This window comes from Musca vetustissima, unplaced genomic scaffold (genome assembly GCF_032173495.1).
Source record: "Musca vetustissima isolate MV318-11 ecotype Yass unplaced genomic scaffold, APGP_CSIRO_Mvet_v1 utg1698, whole genome shotgun sequence".
Classification (NCBI taxonomy): Eukaryota; Metazoa; Arthropoda; class Insecta; order Diptera; family Muscidae; genus Musca; species Musca vetustissima.
This window is the reverse complement of record NW_026875477.1, coordinates 130,537-142,922: the sequence shown is the minus strand read 5'-3', so window position 1 is coordinate 142,922 and position 12,386 is coordinate 130,537. Positions and strand designations below refer to the sequence as shown.

The 12,386-nt window shown below is 33.3% G+C and overlaps 2 non-coding genes across 2 annotated transcripts; both read right to left on the bottom strand.

Moving 5' to 3' along the window:
- Nucleotides 1-1,664: 1,664 nt before the first annotated feature.
- Nucleotides 1,665-1,737, bottom strand: Trnar-ucg (transfer RNA arginine (anticodon UCG)). Its single transcript has one exon. It is a non-coding gene; the product is annotated as a tRNA-Arg (tRNA).
- A 922-nt stretch (nucleotides 1,738-2,659) lies between these two features.
- On the bottom strand, nucleotides 2,660-2,732 carry Trnar-ucg (transfer RNA arginine (anticodon UCG)). Its single transcript has one exon. It is a non-coding gene; the product is annotated as a tRNA-Arg (tRNA).
- Nucleotides 2,733-12,386: the final 9,654 nt, after the last annotated feature.

The window sequence follows — 12,386 nt, the reverse complement described above, 5'->3', positions numbered from 1 at the left end:
AAGTATCAGCGTCTTGTAAAGTGTGAGTTTGGTCTGGCGTTGTTTCTAAACTGCTTCATTAGACCATAGTAGTATCAGTTGGCCATCACTATCCTTCTCCGAATTTCAAAACTTATGTCATTCGTTGTATTTATGCGGTATCAATTTGTTCAAAGGTGGCTGTTACCGCTCGCAATGTTCGACCCATTGTATCGATGTCATCCGCGAGTAACCTGTGTAGTTTGGTGTACATAGTGCCATTTTTGTTCACCTTTGCGTCTCGTATGACCTTTTCCAGCAGGATGTTAAAAAGATCACACGACAAACTATCACCTTGTATGAATCCTTTCGGTATTGAAGGGCTCTGATTGGTCCTTTCCGACTTCATCTCTACAGGAGGATGTGCCTGTACCAAAACCATCCGTCTGATGTTTTACTCGTTTGTAAAATTTCCGGACTTCATTCTGTATCCTGCTCACGCTCATGTTTTTCTTGTTCTTTCTTCCTTTTTCTAAAATTCGTTTCTCCTCTCTCCTTTTCTCCCGATAATTCTCCATCACATTACGTGTTGCTACTGTCTGCAGGGTTGCCCTATACGCTGCGTTTTTCACATCAGTAGCATTACGACACTCCTGATCGTAACATGGGTTTCTTCGTGGTGGTTTTTGGTACCCAAGTGTTGCTTTTGAGGAGTGGGCAATTCATTGCTTTCGTCAAACAGGCTGGTAAGTTGAGCGGAGTAGGCCTCTGCTAACTGTTGTGTTTGCATTAAAATCTCCTAGGAGAATTTTAATGTCATGGCAGGGCAGCGGTCATATGCTGTTTCTAGGCGCTCGTAAAATATGTCTTTGGGCATGGGCGCAAATGGAGACGAGGTATTTTATTCTCCTGTTAACCATATATCCGCTGCCAAATTCATGTCTCGTTTCATGGCAGCTATAATACAGTGCGTAATCGTCTGATTTACTTACGCCTGCACCTTTCCATCGTATTTCCTGTAAGGCAATAATATCGGCTTTGGACTTCTTGAGTACATCAGCCAAAGCGAAAACTGCGCCTGTTCGGTACAACGTGCGCACATTCCAAGTGCAGATCGTGCTCCCTTATACGTTTGCGGGGATCGTCAACATTAGAAGGGTTTGGTTTTCTTTTTCTTTGCTTTTTCGTAGTAGGAGGGGTTTTCCGAGTGTTGGTAACTAAGCCCACGCCTCAACCCAATTTTTATAGTTCTTATGGGTGAACTCGCGGCTCACTATTTCAACGGGTGATGAAAATAGCGACCCCAGGTGAAACCGCGGGGAGGTCAGTGTCCACAATTGAGATGAAAGAGGGACCAAGATAAGCCTGGGCTTCAGAGCCGTTGCTTGGGATCTACCATACCCTACGCCAAGAAAACGTAGATAACATTTTTTGTTGAATGTACCATCTGATCTAAAAGCTTGATTTTTTAGAATACACCATCAGCATGGATTTGTCAAGAATATTTCGTAAAGGAGCGTCAGGTCCATTAGCGACATTTTTTCTAAAATATTTGCTTAATAATGTGTGTCCTTCTGCAAGGATATAAAAACTGCAGGTTAAATGATGTATGGTATCTACTGACTAAATAGTTCCTATTTATCGGGATATTGTAGTTGATTTTAATACCATTATTTGTTGTGATACATTTTGCCAAAAATTTGCTGCGACCGTGACAGGACTCGAACCTGCAATCTTCGGATCCGAAGTCCGACGCCTTATCCATTAGGCCACACGGTCAGTTAAATTTAGAATAAATAATAACTATTTTTCAATTTTCCAACCTAATTAATTATTGAAAAAAACTGAATAGAATGATTAATTATACCACAACTTAATAGAAATAGTAATTTAAGAAATAAATTAACAGAAAATAATTTTTTATTAAAGGCACACAAGACCACATTGAAATGGGTCCGATTTTATTTCAAAAATGGTTAGAGTTTAAAACTGAATTTTGTATTATTTAATAGCCTAGACAGACGACAGCCTTAATTTGCATTAACAGCCTTAATTCAAATTAACTTGTACATTATCCCCATTTTTATGTGTTGTTAATGCACAAAATCAAACTGAATTTATACTGAATTAAGCAATTTCAATATGGCAATGCTGTAGAAAATAAATTGATTGTTGTCAAATTTGTTTACGTTTAAAAAACAAATTAGAAATAAAGGCAAAATTCAACATTTCTTCAAATTTAAGCTGTTTATCTTCATTATAGCTGTTAGTTTTCCTTCCTGCCATGTATCAATTTCAAAAAGATGTAATCCTAAAAAATATTGTGAACAAATGTCAATATTTTCTTCCTACACACAGACAAACAGTAGTTTTAAAAAAAAACTGGTTCATAAATGCAGAAACTCTCGTCTGTCAGGGGTAAATTTTAATTCAAATTAAGAACTTTTTAATGCAAATTAAGGCTGTCGTCTGTCTATGGTATAAGAATTATATTTGAATTTCGAAATGACCCATTTAAAATGTTTAAGTGGTCAGCGGGTGATACGAACTGAATTTAGATATAATTTTTTTTTTTAATTTTTCCATTCTATTTTGATATGTGGCTTTAAGGAAATTAAATTTTTAAATTATTCCCTAAAAAATTAATTCAAAAAATATCACAACATATTATAAAAAGGAAATTGAATAATCTACAATTCTTCGACCGTGACAGGACTCGAACCTGCAATCTTCGGATCCGAAGTCCGACGCCTTATCCATTAGGCCACACGGTCATATTGTCGTTGTTGCCGTATATGACATTTAAAGTCCGGCAATTGATTGTAAGTATAACAGTTCTTATAGCATTAAATGTTGCCACATTTAATTTCATACGAAATAGCTTAGCAAAGACAAAACCCATTCCTATAGGAAATAATTTAATTTCACAGGGTGCTTCAGATAAATAATATTATTTAATAACTATATATAAGTAGTGGATTGTAAAATATATATTTTTTTCTAGGTCCATCCATCATTATTGAAACATACTGTTTTCAAGGCGTTGATTTTTAAATTATTTTTTTAAGGCGCGGATTATATAAATATTCTCTAACGAATTTTATAAAAATGTTGTTTTCAGGACGTTGATTTTATAACAATACATTTGTTTAAGGACTACCCTAAATCGTGGATTTTATAAACAGTTTTTTAGGACTATCAATAAGCGTGGATTTTATAAAGGACTCTCAAAAGGATTCTCCACAATTTTATAAAAAAAAACAAATTTGAAAGGATTCTCCAAAGCGAAGATTTTATAAGAAAATTTTGAACGGACTCCCCAAAAAAGCAATATAATCAAAATACTTTTCAAGAATTTCCAAAGGCGTGGATTGTATAAAAATACTTTTTAAAAGACTCTCTAAAAAAACTTTTCGATTAATATAAATTGCCATAACTTCCAATGAAAATCATGCAATCCAATGGAAATCTTATTACTCAATTTCAGGATTCCAGATCTATCGGTTAATCCAAACTGTAACAAATTTAGTGCCATTTAGTAGACATTAGTAGACATTTCAAAAACTTCCAACATAACTCAATCCTACACCCCAACAGTGATCCTAACTTTAAATTTCAAGATTCTAGCTCTATCGGTTCACTCAAATCCTTATTTGGTACCATTTTGTACGCGAATTTCCAAAAAAAAAGTAACCCTATCTCCACATTTCAGTATTCCAGATGTATTGTTCCACCAAAAATTTAATTTGTACCAAATTTAGTACACATTAGCACGAATTTCCAAAACTTTCTACAAAGATTCTAGCTCTATCAGTTCACCCAAATACAAATTTGGTACCATTAGTACACATTAGTACGAATTTCCAAAACTTTCTACATAGCTCAATACTACATACCAACAAAGATCGTAACTCCAAATTGCAGGATTCCAGCTCTAACAGTTCACACAAAATTTAAATTGTACCAAATTTAGTACCCATATCCTACACTCTAACAGTAAACTTATTTCCAAATTTCAAGATTTCCAGCTCAATTGGTTCACTTAAAAGTTAAATTGTACCAAATTTAGTACACATTTTTACGAATTTCCAAAACTTTCCACAACTTGCACAATCCTACACCCCAAAAGTGATCCGAACGTCAAATTTCAAAATTCCAGCTCAATCGGTTCACTGAAACCCGCATTTAGTACAAATTTCAAAAACTTCATCGCATCGGTTCACCCAAAATTTAAATTGTACAAAATTTACATCACATTAGTATGAATTTCCAGAACTTCCTACAAAGCCCAATCCTACACTCCAACAATGATCCTAACTCCAAATGTAAAGCTTCCAGCTCTATCGGTTCACCCAAATCCAAATTTGCTGCCATATAGTACGCATTAGTACGAATTTTCAAAATTCTCTACATACCATAATCCTACACCCCAACAATGATCAATGATCCAGCTCAATCGGTTCATCTAAATCCAAATTGTACCAATTATAGTACGATTTAGTAGTACTTTTCGTTCATAAGTAAAAAAAACTCCAAAACTACGTATATATCCCAGTCCCACACTTCGACGGTAATGTTAATTTAAATTTTCAGGATTCCAACTCGATTTGTACCAGCAAATTAAATTTGTACCGAATATAGTACCATATAGTACTTTTCGTATACATAAGTACACGCTTCCAAAGCCAGCTCCTTATATCGACCCTGCTTCTCAACCTTAATTTACATTCAAAATTCCCAATGTTTTTTTCAGCTCTATCCATTCACATGCTACGAATTTAGTACATTTTAGTACTTTTCGCATACTTATAGTTCGAATGCCCAAAAAACCCTTTGCTATATCTATTATACACCCCATCAGTGACCCTCGTGTAACATTTAAGTGTTCGCCATATACAAATGCTATCACATTTAGTACTTTTCGTACCGTGTTAGTACGGATTTCCCAAAACCCAGCCTTATCTGTCACCTTTGGACCATGAATGTCCCTCACCCAGATTAGATTATGTAATGCTTATATATATATATATATATTATTTGTCTTTTATTTTGCATTCCAGTTTTTTTTTTCTTTTAATTATATATGCTCGAATTTCCGTATGATGACAATCGAAAACGATATACAAATTATTTGAAAATATGGCAGGCCCGCCGATAACGATCAATATATATTTTGGAATTATCCTCATCTCTCAATCATAAAAATCCACGACAATCGGATCTACGCCCCGAAACAACCCGAGTTCTATCCGGCCAGGGACAGCTGTACCAAACGAAAGTTTTTTCCCCCGGGAAAGAACTTTCATCAACAGCCAACCTGTTACAACACCAATAGAATATAGTCCAAATAAATGGGCCAAGTTTTTAAGAAATGTATTTCGTAAAATATATATTTAATAAATTTTTTTAAATGTATGTATATATATTTTTTACAAAGAATATTGAATAAAAAATAAAGAATAATGATTTTACTAAAAATATTATTTGTTTTTATTTACGGATACATACAACAAATTTGGTAAGTATATTTGCCCCTACGCATGCGACATAAAATGTGTGATGACGTCACAATTTTTCATTCACCTGGTTGTATGCATTTTTTGCGCAAATTTCACAAAAATACCAGGCGCCCAGAAGAAAATAGAAAGTAGCCCGCCAAAAAAAAAATGTAAAAAAATTGCATCTGGCAATGCCGTACAAAGAAATTACAAAATTTGTAGCATACTTTTAGGTGCTCGATTTTTTTTCGCGGGTTGGGTGTTGCCAGACCAAAATTTTTCGAAATTTTTTAATTTTTTTTTGCGGACAACTTGCTACTTCATTCTGGGAGCCTGGTATTTTTGTGAAATTTGCGCAAAGTTGCACCTTTTTTTTTGGGGATTTTTTTTTAATTCATTGGGAGCCATTGTTGTGACATTTGGCGTTATTGTTACTAAGAAACTAATATTGTGAACCCCCACTAAGATATTTTCTTAAACTTCAATAAATAGACACACATTTTTAGTATTTTTTTTTTAAATCTGTTTATTTGTTTTATTTCAATAAATGAAGTTGGTACATAAAGAAATAACTCAAATACATACACTATTTACTTAATAGTACTTCTTAGTACAATGGTAGTGTAGAGAAACAAATTGATGAACGATGTCATCAGGCTCAGCTGGATATTTTCTTTCAGAAATTGCTCAAACCTACCAGGCATCCAGAAGAGGTTGATAGAAAATTTAACTAATTGATATTCGGAACAACATTTTTGGGCTCATATCTGGAAATAGATTTCGAATTCAACATAACTGATTTGATAGTCCTTAAAGAAAGATGGCATCGATTTTCATCGATAATCTTACCTAGGTTCAATGTTTATTGATTTTGTTAATTTAAAAATCGGTTTAGTAGTTGCCGAGATATTTGTATTTCAATTCAACGATGGTCCGAAATACACCTCCAGCTGCGTTCTGGTCGCCTATTACCTGAAAATGAAAAACTACACAAAAATCGGTCTTTTAAAAAAGGCAAAAAAAAATTGTTTTCATAATGTCGTCTGCTGTTGTTGTATGAAAATTATAGCATACTTGTAGGGGCAAAGGACAGGCAGTTCGAGGTGCAATTTCTTGTTGCCTTGATATGTAGGTGTGTGTGATTGTATGTGATTTATGCACATATGCAATGTAAAATATATTTACTTACACATACACACACAGTGTAGCTGTATGAAGAAAAAATGTCCATTTTTGCAAGATCGATTTTTGTGGTGTTTTTCATTTTTTGGTAATAGGCGCCCAGCATCGAACAGAAAGTATATTTCGAAGCATGGTAGAATTGAAATTTGAATAACTCCGGAAATACCTAACCGATTTTTATGAATTTTGCAGCAATGATTAGAGGAAATTCTGCAGTTTTATTACGCCATGACATTATATATTTTTTACACCTATAAAGGTGATTCTTTAGCTATTATCTTTTTGGCAACACTGTTTGTAACAGTTTACAAACATCTCGTGTTTTGTTTTTCTGTCATACATCTTCAGTTTGGTCCATAATTTAACAATGAATCGTCATACAACACGATCAACGCTATCAAATCATTGAATTTCATAACTAAAATGCGTACTTTGTTACGAAAGTCCATTGCGCGTTTCTTCAATTTTATGGCCGTATAATCGATCCATTGAAGCGGTTAATTCTTACTCGATTTCATATAGATATATACCAATTTCAATTTCCTTTACGACGATACAATTTGGCGAACGGAGCGCCATATATTGATGCCGTAACTGGAAATTTCATAAATGTAGAATTTAATGTCCTGGTTTTTGTCACATAACTTTGGAACTACTGGAGGTATTGTAAAAAAATTGATGTCATATGATGTCAAATTGATGTCATATGAAAGTCTGACTATTTCGTGATCTTTTCAAAATTTAAAAAAAATGTGAAATGTTTTATTTTTTAGAATATTATGTAGGAGGTTTAATTTGTATGTAATTGTCTTAACAAAATTTTTCAAAATACAATTTGCCGATTCTACGTCAAATACCAATATTTATCCTTTTATTTGTGAGCTATTTTAGAGCTAGTTACAGGCCATGAAAGACATTTCTGAAGCAAAATATTTTGCTTTTACCGATCATTCCTTTTAATAGATGGCGTTCATGTAGGGTCTTTTATGGTGATGGACAACGCTTTACAGACACCAATAGATGGCGCGGACGAAAAAAAAAATTACATACCTCATTTAATTTAGCTATAACTTTTTTTCGTATTGCAGATATTACATTAAAAGTAGTGCCATGTGGAACGTGTAATCGTATAAATTCAAAATTAGTTGAATATTAATATTGGGTTTAAAATAATATAATATTACTTTGTATTGGGATGCACCAGTAGGAGGGAACCGATATTCCCCATCTTCGAACTTGATTTATCTGGTATCTTGGTAAAAAAATACAGGATGTAGAAAATAATTGTAAAGAAAAAAATATTTTGCTGACCCTCAAAATATATAGTGCTGATGTAGATGTATTGTCGGGTTCTATAAAACACTGCTCATGATCAGACAATAAACTACAGGAAAGCCCACTTTTATGCAGAATGAATTTAATTTATAGCATCATACTTACCTTCCCGCAATCAACCACAAAAATAAAATAAACCAGTGAACGGAGCAGTATAGTCGGATGGGGCCGACAATATGATACCCTACCACCAACTACCACGGAACTCTAACTTTATGTTTATTTCGAACCTGGTCAATATTTTGTGATATTTGCACCCTCTTGACCGATTAGAGATCAACAGCACATCTTCCTTACACTGACATATTTTCCGAATATCTCAATATTCAGTACAGCCCTTCAAATTACTTTCCAGATTCCCTTCAACGTGGGTTGTGTTGTGATTTTCGGTTTTTTTGGTCTATATATTGACTCCAAAAAATTCCAAAATTTTAATCTGATCATCACCGAAAATTATTGGCGTTGTCCTTGACCGCTATAATGAAATACGAAATTTCTCAAGTACGAACATTTTGAGGTAATGGGCGACCAGAACGGTGTAACAACCTTATTATAATTCAAGGTAAATTTCAAATGGTTATTTCTCCGCAATGTATAGAACTATTTTCGTGATCCTTTCACAGTCAGGTAAGGCGAGTGTTTTAGTTCTCAAATTTCATAAAAAGTTTTAAAACTTTTTAATTCAAAACAAGTTTAGGATTAAAAACTGTAACAGAAACTAAATAACATTCCATTTGCATTTGACGAATACGACTCCAATCGAGTCAGGAAAATACTAGACCATCCCATCTAACTAATATTGAAAGTTTCATAAAAAATTACTTCATTCGTTTCTGAGATAGAGGCTATTGAATTCTAGCTTGCGTCGTGGTACAGTAGATATCGGATATAAAAACTCAAAAAAAAGCCGGAGATTTCTTTCTTATATACCTTTTTTTCTTATATGAAATTATCGAATATATGAAAGTATAAGCTCGGTGTTTTTGATAATCTTTCTTATATGCGATTTTTTCTTATATGAGATGTGCTTATATCCGATATCTACTGTATATCTGCTATGCAATGCTGGTCGCCTGTTACCTCAAATTGATTGTGAAGGAATTTTTGATTGCACCAAAATTGTACCGGGAAATGCAGCTTTTGTGAAATACAAAATTTCTTTAGAATGTTATTTTGATGTAACAGGCGACCAGCACCTATGTTATGATTCATTTTAAATTTTAAAGGGCTATATCTCGGTAATACTTGGATCAACATTTATGAAATTTTCATTGATTGTTAAGGAAAAAAGTGGACTTTTAAAATATTTTTATTGATTTTCGAATAAAAAGTGTTATTTTGGCATTCAATAAGAAAAAGTAATAATAATATTTTTTTTTTTTTTGTGACAAATGCCGGATATCGGATAAAGAGTAAGATATGGCATCACAGAATCGTATCCTTCTGCAATTTTGCATAAACATTAATTTTCTCTGAAGTCCTCGATAGTCTCATAAATTCCATTCGTAAATTTCTAGAATTGAAACTAGGTTGTTGGCGTAGACCGCAGACCAGGTTCGGAAGGGCCGACCAATTTGTTTTTTATTACTGTTAGGGGATATTACAGTGTATTTTCGAGATGATCTGTCTTCAGTCAAATCACGTGAGTAATATTTTTATACCCTCAGCCTTATGGTTAATGAGAGTATATAAACTTTGATACAACAAAAATGTGCATAACCGAAATATTTATTGTAGAGCCCAAGTTTCTTTAGACTAAATCCGTTTCAAAAAATGTAAAGTCGATTTAGAAATGTCTGTCAGGCTGGTGCACACCATAACTCGACGGGATTGACCGATTTCATACAAATTTTGCACCTGTATTGAAATTCCAATTTCATATATAATATTCAAATAATTTTGAAATTTTATTTAGGGTTATGACCTCTGGCCTTTTTCCTAAAAATTTCCATCATATAGAATGAACTTTTGCCTATGCCTGTTTTTTTTTTACTTATTTAAAATTGTAAAAATTATAATCGAATTTTGTGTGAAATAAAGAATTCAATTGTATGTTTTGGAACACTGTGCAGACCACCAGACATAACTAGCATTTGGTAATTTTAATAATCTTATCTCCCAATATATACGATTATAACCATTGTGTTAGTCAATATTCGAAAAGATTGACTGCACTTTTGACGAAATTTTAATTAACATTTTATCTAAGGAAAAAGAATATTTGTCATAGACCAAAAAAATTTTCCAGTCCACATAAAATTCACGGTGCTGAAATCATTGACAGTCATAAGTTACGTGAACGTTTTATTGAACGGTCAGATCATCATCATCACCATGAAATGTAAGTGGGTCAAATTGAAATCGGAAAAAATTGAAAAAATATTATAAGTGGAATATTTTCTTAAATACAAATAATATTTTTTATTATTTATTTTTTTATTAAAAGTCAATATTAATTTATATTTTTATTTTTTTCAGTTTTCTATTTTATCCTGAGCCTTTGTGTGCTTATATCGACCATAGTTGCAATTCCACCTCCACCAGTAGCTGGATCAGCACCACCAACCGAACAGGGTAATAGCTATAATGGACCACCAATCGAACAGGGCAATGGCTATAATGGACCACCAACTGTACCACCAACCGATTTGAAACCTGCACCCCCAACAGCAGAATCTGTCGTGCCAATGAATTTAAATTTGAAAAGCAAATTTGTAACTCGGGATTATTACGAAGAACAAGTTTATTAAATAAATATAATTTTTAAATAAATATTTATGTAAGACAAGTGTATTTGTTATTTAAGGGGACCCCCCCATTCTCGGGGTCAACATTTTTTGATTTAATTCGAATCTACACTAATTCAAGAATGTCCCTTCAAAATTTCAAGTGAAAATATCAAGAACTCTTGATGATATAGCCGATTTATTGTGTCAGCATCAAGTGACGGCTGAAGGGCTTCTCAAACTTTAAACGCGTTTTTCTCCTTTGCGAATGGCGGGCACGATAACTCAAAAACTAATAACCCAATCGATTCCAAATTTTTACAAGTTTCTCTATGAGTGTATAGCTATCGTAAAGTCAATCGGTGAAGATCTTCCTTATTTTCTAACTTGGTTTTTGGTCAAAAATCGGCGATTTTTCAAAAATATTTTTTCAAAGGTCCGCCATTTTGTTAATTTTAGAGCGAAGTCAATAATCCTAGTTCATACGAGAGCCAGACATGTACTCTTTCTAACACCGTTGGAATTTTCGGATTCCGATGTTCCAGTGAGGAGTTATCATGCCCGCCATCAAAAATAAGGACTTTCTTCTTTTTTAAATCTTCAAATATATATGTGCAAAGTTACAAACCTTAACAATCATTGGTATTGATTTACCAGTCCATTGAAAATCTTGAAAAATTAAAATCGAGAATGGGGGGGGGGTCCCTTAATGAATTATTTACAATGTGCAAGAAGATTTTAGGGTGTGGAAAATTCCTAATGAAGACGAAAGGGGTTTGTCGAATATATTAAGAACCCAGAAGAACAAATCCAGTTTTTCTTTGAATACCAAGATATGACCACTTATTGGTAATCACCTAATCCATTTCATTATTTTTTTACCTCTACCTGCAATAATTAAAATTTTTATATTTCCTCTTCAATCAATGAACATTTCAAAGAAATTGGCCCAGACATTATCGAGATATAACAATTTGAAATTATCTTTTAATCATAATATAGGTGCTATGCAATGCCAATGCTGGTCACCTGTTACCTCAAAATTGCATACTGGAGAAATTTCGCATTTACCAACCATTACAATCAATTTGAGGTAACAGGCGACCAGTAATGCGCATCAGATATGTCACGACAATGGCTAACATACAATGGCCTCATCTCAGCCGACCAACATTGTGTAGCAACTATATTATGATTCAAGATAAATTTCACATAGTTATTTCTCGGCGATCTGTAGAACTTGGTCTGCGGTCTACGCCAACAACCCAGTGTCAATTCAAGACCATTTGGGATAGAATTTGTAAGGATGTTGAGACATAACAAAGAGAACATTATAAAAAAGGATAAATATTGGTCTATGACATAGAATCGGCAAATTGTATTTTGAAAACTTTTGCAAGGCAATAACATACAAATTTATCCTCCTACATAATATTTTAAAATATAAAACAATTCACATTTTTTAAATTTTTGAATAGATCACGAAATAGTCAGACTTCCTACCTTTCATATGACATCTATTTTATTACAATACCTCCAGTAGTTCCAAAGTTATGAGACAAAAACCAGGACATTAAATTCTACATTTATGAAATTTCCAATTACGGCATCAATATATGGCAAACCGTTCGCCAAATTGTATGGTTGTAAAGGAAATTGAAATCGGTATATATCTATATGAAATGGA